This window comes from Sarcophilus harrisii, chromosome 4, assembly GCF_902635505.1.
Source record: "Sarcophilus harrisii chromosome 4, mSarHar1.11, whole genome shotgun sequence".
Taxonomy (NCBI): Eukaryota; Metazoa; Chordata; class Mammalia; order Dasyuromorphia; family Dasyuridae; genus Sarcophilus; species Sarcophilus harrisii.
In genome coordinates, this window is record NC_045429.1 from 432,459,826 (window position 1) to 432,469,468 (window position 9,643).

Sequence of the window (9,643 nt, forward strand, 5' to 3'; positions counted from 1 at the left end):
CTTGCCTTTGCTGCCTTCACAATCTCCCTAGAAGCCCCCTTATCTCTTAGCCACCACCCTAAGGCCAGCCCTTATCACTCCATGGCTGCCTACACCATTGCTTCAGCCTTCTACTCTCTTACCACTCCAATGCATCTGTCACCTAGCTGCCCAAGTGATCTTCTTAAAGCCCATATCTGACCACATAAGCCACACAGCACTCCTCACGAAACTCCAGTGGCTCCCTATTTTAACCTTCAAGATCAAATAAAATCCCCTTTTATCTTTTAAAAGTCCTTCAACAACTTTGTCTTCTTACACTTTACCTCCCTGAGTAGACGTGATCAACCACCCTTGACTTTCTGGCTTTTACTGTTCTTCACACATGACCCTTCATCCCTTGCCTTTTCCCTTCCTAGAATGCTCTCCTTTCTCATCTCTGCTCCCTGGCTTCTCAGGTCTCCTTGAAGGCTCAGCTCAACTCCCAGCTTTCTGCACACCTCATCCCTCACTGCCTGCCCTTTGAGATTACCTCCCATGTGTATCATCTGTATCTTGTAGGTACAGATTCTATGTGCTGCTTCCTCCATTAGAACAAGAGTACTTCGAAGAGAGGGGCTGGCTTTGCCATTCTTTGTACTGTCAGCACAGTTAATGTTTGTTGACTGATTAAGAAGCAATATGATAAAACTATCATTCTCTATTAGATTATTAATAACTTGAAGGCAGGCTCTACTGTCTTGCTTGCTTTTACTTGTATCACCAGCACTGAGCACTGGTACAAAAGTAGCATTTAAATGTTCTATTTATCCAAGTTTAAATCCTGCTCACAGTGATTACTAGCCAATTGAGTAAACTCTTCCAAGACAGCCTCTCTTGGACTTATTTTCGAGGCATCTAGGTGCCACAAAGCACAGAATACTGAGATCAAATAGATCAAATGAAGCCTCAGACTCTTACTAGCTGTGTGACCCTGGGCAAGCCACACTCTATATGCCTGACTTTTCAAATGTGTGAAATGGGGGAAATAATAGTATCTACTTCTCCAGGGTAGTAGTGAGGATTAAAGGAGATAATATTGTTTAGCACTGTGCCTGGAACATCTGCAAAATGAGGGTTGACCTCCAAGGTCCCTTCCAGCTTTTAAGTCAGGATCTTATTAATATGATCCCTTTTCCAAATAACATATAATAATGCCCTCTTCGACTCCTTCGACTATTAATGCCCTCTTCTGGCTCCTTCTCCCACCTTTTCTTCTCCAGGATGAATCTGCCAGGTTCTTCAACAAGATTCTCATGTGGCTCCTTCTCCAGAATACTTACCATCTACTTGAACCGCCCTCTGAATTCCTTTCAGCGTCTCAAGTCAACAAAACATTTCAGAAAACTTTTATTAAATATCTGCTCCATGCCAGGGATTGGAGATTGAACGATAAAGAGGGAAACAGTCCTTGCTCACAAAGTTTAAATTGAAGGAGGAAACGACATAAGTTTTGTTTGTGTTTTAATAACAGAATTGTTATTTCATCAACTACATATCCCAAGAAAAATGGAAAAGGAAGCAGAGAAAGTGTTCTAGACAACCTGAGCTGAGATTTAAAGGAAGAGAAGGATTTTGAGAGGTCTGGTTCAATGAATGTCCTCTAGGCCTGGAAAATGTTTGTGTGAGTACATGAAAACAAGAGTGTCATGGTCAAAGTACACCCAGTATTCCACATTGGCAGGAATACTGAATGGGCAAAGGTGAACAATAGTATGGAATGAGGCTGGAAAGGGAGGCGGGATAAAGGGTTTGTATTTTACTCTGTAGTCAATGGGAAAGATTTTTAAGCAAGGGCGTCACAGGTTCAGACTTGAGCTGTAGAAGTCTATTTGGGCAGCTGAGTGAGGAAAGACCAAAAGCAAGATGACCAATTAAGATTTGATTACAATTGGGGCAGCTAGGTGGCACAGTGGATAGAAGTCCTGAAGTCAGGAGGACCTGAGTTCAAATGTGACCTCAGACACTTAAAGCTTCCTGTGTGACTCTGGGCAAGTCACTTGACCTGAATTGCCTCAGGGAAAAAAAAAAAAAAAAAAAGATTTGATTACAATAGTGCAGATAGGAAGCTTCAACTCGAGTGAGGGCCATATGAGTGAGAGAAATGGAGAAGTACAAGAGATTGAATTAATTACATTTGCCAATGAATCTGGCTTCAGGAGTGAGAAAAAGGGAATAGTCATGGGTAACTCCAAATTTACAAATATAGATGACTAAAAGAATGACAGTATCCTCAATAGAAATAGGAATGGTTGGAAGAAGAGTAGGTTTAATGGAGAAATAATTTCTCACTAGGGAATCTCCAGATACTCAAATAAATCTATGACTTTATTAATATGTTTCCTCAAATATTGCAGATCTATCCCATCCATGCTGTGTAACTCTTGCCTATCTGTTCATCAGTAGAGACATGCCTTAAGTGGTAGAAGCTTTCTTTACTTTCTCCTGACATCCAAGGCCCCAGTGAGAGGAACATTTTAGTAGTCCACCTGTTATCCTTTACACACCACATGACCAGTCTATCTTCTCTTCCCATCATATACTTCTTTGATGACATCTATTTTTTATTAAAGCTTTTTATTTTCAAAATATATATATGGATAATTTTTCAACATTGACTCTTGCAAAACCCTGTGTTCCAAATTCCCCCCTTTCCTCCTATTCCCTCCCCTTGATGGCTAGTAACATATATTGATATGTTAAATATGTGCAATTCTTCTATACATATTTCTATAGTTATCATACTGCACAAGAAAAATCAGATCAAAAAAGGGAAAAATGAGAAAACAAAATGCAAGCAAACAACAAAAAGAGCGAAAATACTATGTGGTGATCCACACTCAGTTCTCATAGTTTTCTCTCTGGGTGCAGATGGCTCTCATCATCACAAGACCATTGGAACTGGTCCAAATCCTCTCATCTTTGAAGAGAGCCACATCCATCAGAATTGATCATCATATAATCTTGTTGCTGCCAGGTACAATGATCTCCTGGTTCTGCTCACTTCATTTAGCATTCAGTTCATGTAAGGATGACATCTTTTTTCTTCAAAGGTCCATGTTATGTGTCTCAACCTGGTCACACCCACCATATGCTTCTCCACTGCCTTCTGTGTGATATTCATTCTTAATTTTTCAGTCACATATTTCCATACCTTGCCACCAGATAGAAATGCTGGTAGAACACTGGTATTAAATAGATGGGGATTTAGTTCCTCAGAAAGCTTGGGATTATACCAGCCTTTGGTAGTTTCCTAAAGGCAATTCAGCCCACTCTTGTTCTATTGTTCAAATCCAGGACTAACATTGCTCTATAGTCTACAGTCTACCGTTCTTAGACATATTGATAGAGAGCTTTACAGTTACTCCATCCAAATACCTGTCGTAATCTTAGCCACAGATATTCATCATCCATTTTTCCTCCATGGATGAAGAGGCCAAACTCTTTTGAGTAGTTACATATCTCTTCCAAGAGATTCTGCAATGTTCCAGGGACTTACCAACAAACAGTAGCATCTCTGAAACATCAACAGTCACAAAAAAACCTTAAATTTGCAATCTGTGTGCTGAATCCCTTACATCATAATGTGAACATTTTTGACTTTTGGAAACAATATTCAATAATGGACTGAATCTTGACTATTTTGTAATTGACTGAAAGATGGAGACTATGTAAATCCATTGGGTTTAGCGTTTGTTAATTATGAGAAATTGATTAGGAACAAAAAACACTGAGAGGCTCTTTTATAACAAAGTGTCTCTCTGTCACACATCAAAAAATTTCAAAACTTCTTGGAAAACAGAAACAATCCAGTACAAAGACATTCTGATCAGGAAAGGTGTGAAAAAGAAAGGAGCCTCAGTGCTATATGCTTCTATAATATTGAAGCCCATTAGGAGAAGGGCAGGCTTTGAGTTGACATGAGTCAAGCAGTAAAGTCACTGAGAAAGATCTGGTGGTATCTGGCCCCATCTTGTTTTTGCAAAGCCGATTATTTTAATCCAAATGCAAAGCTTTTTCTTTATCCCTATTAAATGCCCTCTTATTCCACTTGGCCCCTTATTTTAATATACTAATACCTTCTGGAATCCAGGCTTCTCAATCAGTTATCCCTCCCATCTTCATCACCTGCAAATCTAAGGATTATGTCCAATTCAACCTCATCCAAGAAACCTTTCTTCATCTGGCTCTCCAATTGTCAATATTCTCCCTCTTCTCAAACTATTTTGTATTTTTTTATCTGAATAGATGTTGGTTCTCTCTACCACCACCACCAGCACCACTACCCCTCCAGAAGAATTTTAACTCCCCAAACACAAGGACTTTTATTTTTGTTTTGATCTCCAACACCTAGCACAGAGCCTTGCTCATAGCACAGACTTAAATATTTGTTGAATTTAATAAGCATACCATTTTTGTCTTAATCCAAGTCATTGATAAAAATATTAAATGGCTCAGATCCAAGGGCAGATCACACAACACTCTACGAGAGATATTACTCTCAACCAACATTCATCCATTAATGATTATTCTTTCAGTCTCATCTTTTAACCAACTCTAAATCCACCTCACCTCCATGAACTAACCTGCATTTCTTCATCTAATGCTTAAAAATAGCAAGAAAAGATTCAGAAATTCTGTGCAAAAATCTAGGTATAGTATGTAAATAATATTGCCCTAATCTGTCAGTTTAGTAACTTTGTCAAAAAGGGAAAGGAACTAAGTCTGGCATGGCTTTTTTAAAAAATTATTTAAGTCACAGGAACAATCACAAACATGCATAGCATATCTCAATGAGTTTTTATTTTTTAAGGCAATCATTTATTCAATCCTCAATCATAACGAACTTTTGTTATCTTTTTTATTGATCAACTAAAAGTAACTAAAATAAAAATCTGTAGCAAGTAAGCTTTACTATAAAAATACAAACTTGAAAAATGAGACTCACAAAATGCAAGGGTGTGTGTGTGTGTTTAGATAATAGGGTTTGCCTGGTTGCAACTTTCACACCCTCAGTGCTTGACAGACCTTCTTCTTGACAATTCTAAGTTTAATTATGCCTTTCTTCCAAACCATTCATTCAATAATCCCTGTATTTTTTGGTATATATCCTCCATTTATTTATCTGTGAACATGGTGTAACTTGCCCAGTAAATTGCAAGCTCCCTGAGGGCAGAGATTGTCTCACTTTTGTATTTCACCAAGTTGGCATTTAATAAATTCTGACTGATTGATTGCTACCAAGTATCACCTTTAGTAGAAAAATCAGTAAAATGCAACTAATGAAATTAACTTAAGATGAAAGGTATATTTAGCTGACACTATAAAACCGAGATACCATGAGTGAGGAAGGAAATCAAGACACACATAGGAAGAAAAATAGTTGCAAAACTTCCCAGTAATTCACAGAAAGAGATAAATTGGGAAAGAAAAATACTTATGGATTCACATGTCTACATACCAATTGACAGAGAGGTGATACAAAGAATACAAACATCTGGAAGTCAGGAGAAGTGATGGTCAAATTCCAGTTTTATTATGTACTAACTGTCTGTGGGCAAGTAAAAATGTCAGAGTGTCATTTTCTTGACTTTTACAATGTACAACTTGTCCTCCCTACTTAATAGGGTAAGTATTCATCAATGTCTTCATCTAAGCCTTTGATGATATTAAACACAGCACACTGGATAGAGTACCTAACCTAGAGTCAGGAGGACCTGAATTCAAATCCAGCCTTAGACATTTAACAGTTTTTAGCTATGCAACCCAATTTAACCCCAACTGCCTTGCCAAAAAATAATAATATTAAACAGCACAGATTCCAGGGAACATATTATTAGTAACATTGTTCAAAGTAAATTAACTTGAGATTTTAATACAAAGTGGCAAATATAAGAATAAGTCTCAGGATAGGATTTATAATGAGAATGCAGCAGTGGAAGGGGTTCTTATTCAAAAGAAACAGTGATAGGAGAAAGAATAGCATTGTGTGTTACAAATATATGTGCTGCCTTGCTAATGAAGGGATAAACATGGAAAATATTTTAATGAGACATGATGAAGAAACAAAACATTGTAGACATATACAACAAACTGCCTAGGCAGAAAGAGGATATGTACAGTACTTTTCTGATAGTCTCATAACAGATATGGAGATGATGGTTATAATACTGACGGAAATTTCAAATATCTATTATTCAATCTTCTATGAGCCAGATTCTTATTACAATGAAAGCAGAGAATTTCATAAAGCTCTTTTTATATTTTTTGTTATTCTGAACTTGATAAACACCAATAAACATAAACATTTTCACATACAACTTACAGTAAAATAAGTCATATGAAATCATAAGGCATATGAAACACCTGTTCTGCTCTATTCCTTTTTAAACTTAAAATTCTTCACTGATGCACTTTTTTCCTTATTTTTTGGAATTATCGCCATGTATTCTTACCTAGTACTGGGTCTGGGCTTGAGGACTGTGGCAATTCGTCCTTTCCTGTTTTGTAATCAGCCATACAATTTCTAGTGGGGTTCAGTTCTAAGAGACGCTGCTTCTATTGAGGGAATTAGTCTCTCTTTTATACTTCTCAACTCATTAAATTATCTATCCCAATGCCACAGGGGAAAATTACTTAATACTTCTATTATGGCTGTTGTCTGGGTCTCCTCACGGGGAAGAATGAAAAAGATACTCAATAAGCAATATGAATCAGGGAAGGAGAGAGCTAATTTAGTTGTGCACACAAAAAGAATGAAAAGTATTAAAAAATCCAAGTATTCATTAACAGAATTATTTGAACAGAATTCAGCAACTTATAATTACCATATAAATAACTATAACTACTGTTATACATTAAAAAGCAAATGTTTAACTTCATCAGAATATAAAGCAGTTTGCACATCTGCTAATTAGGCATTTCACATTCTACCTAGTTTCCATACTATCCACTGCCAACCTGATCCTCCTCTGAATTGTAAATTCAGTTGCTTCCACAGCCCTACACCTGCTGCTGCCACATTCAAATGCTCTAGTGAATAATACCACCTCCAAATTGGCAGATTCTGCTACCAACACACAGACTTCTGAACCTTTTTTTGAGTTCACAAAGCATCCCACTCAAGCAAGGAAATAGGAAACAGAAAAGGCTCCAGATGAGTCCAAGCTTCAGATAGTGGGTAGGAGAAAAGGGAAGAACACAACTTATCCCCTGCCTTCCTGCATACTAGATATTTGTCATGTAGGTGAGTCGAAATCAAGAGAGTGAGCTAGACCATCATCTCATCCCTTGCTATTGCCACAGGGTGAGGAAAGACCAAATATCTACGTAGTATTTGCTACATCATTCTGAAATAACAGATCCTTTCGGCAATGGGTCACCATATAGCTGGAAGAAGTCCCAAAGCTTCCAGGTGATTGACCACCACCAGAAGGGACAAAGCTGAGCTTGTTCCACGCCCATTTCACTTAACTTTGTCAACAATTTCGTCTTAAAATTTAAGGGAAATAATAGTGAACCACTCTTCTTATCCTAATTCTTGTGTAGTTACATTAAACCAAAAGCTTTTTATGGACAGGTCCATATTTTATTGTTTTAATTGTTTGGCATTCAAAGCCCTTAGCCCTCTCAACTTTTTTTCAAGCTTCTTCCAACGTACTCTCCAACACATTCTTTGATTCAGTGACACTGGCCTTTTGGCAGTTCCATGAACAAAACACTCCATCTCTTGGCTGTGAGCACTGTCCCTATATTCTGCATGTCTCAAATGCTCTCTCTTCCTCTACTCACCTTCCTGGCTTTCTCTAAGTCCCAATTAGAATTCATTCATCTACTGGAAGGCTTTCCCCAGCCCCTCTTAATTCTAGTGCCTCCCCATTAATTACTTCATATTGATCCAACACATAGTTTATTTATTTGCATGGTGTCTACTCCCTAAATTAGAATATAAGCTCCTTGGGCAGGAACTGTCTCCTTTTTTTGTTTTTGCAGCAATCAGCATATGCTTGGCAAATGGTCCACACTTAGTTTATTGAGTGACTGATTGATTGATATAGGCTTGAAGACCTAATACTATGTAACATACATAGGATAGGAACTTGACTTTGGTGTCACTGAAACTGAGAAATCCTAGATGATGGAATTCCAACTCCCAAGACAGAAGGCATGTTCTCTGTCACTTGTAATCTAGGAGAGTTGCCCACAGCACTGAGGTTAACTTGACTTGCCCAGAGTCACACAGCCAAAATGTGTCAGATAGGACTTAAAGCTAGGACTTTCTGCTATCAAGGCAAGAAACTGCCTAGTATTCTATCCATTGCACCATGCTGTTGCTTACATTGAGGTAGCTAAGTGGCTCAGTAGATAAGAGTGCTGGGCTGGAGTCAATCCAATGAGTTCCAATCCAACTTCAGGCACCATATGATCCATAGTCTGGGTCCCCAACCCTCAGGAGATGGGAGTTGGGGAGAGGCAGGAGGTACATGGCAGGGTGATAGTGCAAAAAGCTATCTGCCCCATGAGAGGGGAACAACAGGAATGAGACGCTCAAAGGAAGGTCCAGGATCAGGATAAGTGGAGACCGTCTTCCTGTTCAGGGAGCCTGGACGAAAGGTGGTGGACTACAAAATGACAGGGGGTGTATGAGGAAAGGAAAGGAGGCCAGTTTGTCTGGATTTCAGAGTGGAGACAGGAATGTATAAAAGTAGGTTGGAGTCACAGTATACTGGTCTATATTTTATCCAAAAGGCAACAGGAAGCCTCTGTGCTAAAGGAAAATTACATCAGTCCCAAAGTGGAAGATGCATGAAGAGAGATTTGAGGCACAGAGACCAAGTGGGAGGCTATTGTAAAATCTTGGAGGCCGGTGATGAGAACCTGAAATAAAATGGTTGTTGCTTGAGTGGAAATCAAGGATCAGAAGTCAAGTAATATTTGCTGGAAAGAATATATGGATATTCTGGTAAAAGTACCTCTAAATTTGCAGTCTAAACAACTGCCACCAGGTGTCACTAAGTATGACTATTATTGAAAGAGAATATGGCACATTACTCCCCCTCAACTGAGGTAATAAGATTTAAAGATAAGACAAGGCCTTCAAGATCTTCTGGTCCAACCAGCTGCATGAATGAGGACACTGTCACAGAGGGCAAATGTGCCCCATATCAAATATAATCAAGGAGTAGAGCCAACAAGCGTTCTGTATCATTTTGTTTATTTTTTGTGGTTGCAAACTCATGATTCCTTCTATCAACACAGCCCAACTTCTCTGCAAAATAATTTGGATAACAGCCTGCGGCGCTAAGAAGCCAATTTCTTCAAGGTCATGTAGTCAGTATGTGTCATCAGAGGAGGAATTTAAACTCAAGTACTATTGGCTTAGGGCAGCTAGGTGGCACAGTGACCCTGGAGTCAGAAAGATCTGAGTTCAAATCCAATCTTAAACACTTAGTTGTGTGACCCTGAGCAAGTCACATAACCTTATTTGCCTCAGTTTCCTCATCTGTATAAAAGCTGAAGAAAATGGCAAACCACTTCAGTATCTTTGCCAAGGAAACCCCAAACGCGGTCACAGAAGTCCAGACATGACTAAAATGACTTAAAAAAAGTTTTCTGACCTAGAGGC

General features: G+C 38.6%; 1 long non-coding RNA gene across 1 annotated transcript; it reads left to right on the forward strand.

Annotated features, from left to right (window-relative positions):
* The first annotated feature begins 1,067 nt into the window (after positions 1 to 1,067).
* On the forward strand, positions 1,068 to 8,924 carry LOC116423451. Its single transcript, XR_004234068.1, has 2 exons — positions 1,068 to 1,642; positions 8,767 to 8,924. It is a non-coding gene; the product is annotated as an uncharacterized LOC116423451 (long non-coding RNA).
* The last annotated feature ends 719 nt before the right edge of the window (positions 8,925 to 9,643 follow it).